Raw genomic sequence first — 1,013 nt, forward strand, 5'->3', positions numbered from 1 at the left:
TCATTTTTTTGACTAATATCTTATTAACACAACGATATTGGCCAAACGAACGATATGAGGTCAGTAACAATTGTGTGAACGGATTACTTGAAAAGGGCCCAAATCCGGGACCGAAACGTCGTCTGTTTTGTGTTTTAAATAAAAACATTGGCCAGTGTAGGTCGTTTTTAAGAAACTACAAATCATTGGATTAATATGAAAGTTGATAATTTCTCACGTTGCGTCTCGATAAATATTTCTTGACCGCATTTTCTGCGCCAGAGAAATAATAATAATAATAATAATAGAGATAAGTCGGTTATTATCGTATCACACTTGATTTATCCTGCATTGTTTATTTTCGCGCCGTTTTCTGAGTGGTCGGTTCGGCCGGCGATTACGTTTGAGCTCGTACATCGTTAACAGACATTTGAGACGTGGTGCTTTCAACATTTGCATCAAGATAGGGGGGGGTCTCTGAACCGTAACGAACTAAACCGCTTGTCTGTCGTACAGTAATAATAGTGCCGACCGAAATTTTGGACGTCTGCCATTGCGAAAATCTTGTGCTGGAGACAATAGCAACTCGTGAGCGATCGTGAGCCTCAACTTGGGACATGACACCCTCGAGCGTGAAACCTTCGGGCATTTAATTGCCCTCCTCGAAAATCGCTGCTTGTAGTACATTTCTCTCAAAAGTATTGACAATTCTGACAAAATAGGAAAAACTACCTAGCATTTTCGCGATCTGTTTCTGGCGGTGTTTTAAATTTGATAAAATTTCGACAAAGATCCAGCGTGAGAACTTAATGAATGAAAGAGTTCACAAAAGGATATTGTCCTATACTTAGATCTCAATAAATGTCGCAATGGTCGACACCCATCTCTTCTTTCAGCAATTTCCCCGTAAACACGTAAAACACGCAGACGAGAAGTTCTATTGTCTTCTCGCGCGGCCGGCCGTCTCCTCGCGATACAATCGATACCTACCGCATCGGCGACGGGCGCCCCGAGTCTCGTACACGTCGAAGGAA

This window comes from Vollenhovia emeryi, unplaced genomic scaffold (genome assembly GCF_000949405.1).
Source record: "Vollenhovia emeryi isolate VEMERY1.0 unplaced genomic scaffold, V.emery_V1.0 DF940696.1, whole genome shotgun sequence".
NCBI classification, from domain to species: domain Eukaryota; kingdom Metazoa; phylum Arthropoda; class Insecta; order Hymenoptera; family Formicidae; genus Vollenhovia; species Vollenhovia emeryi.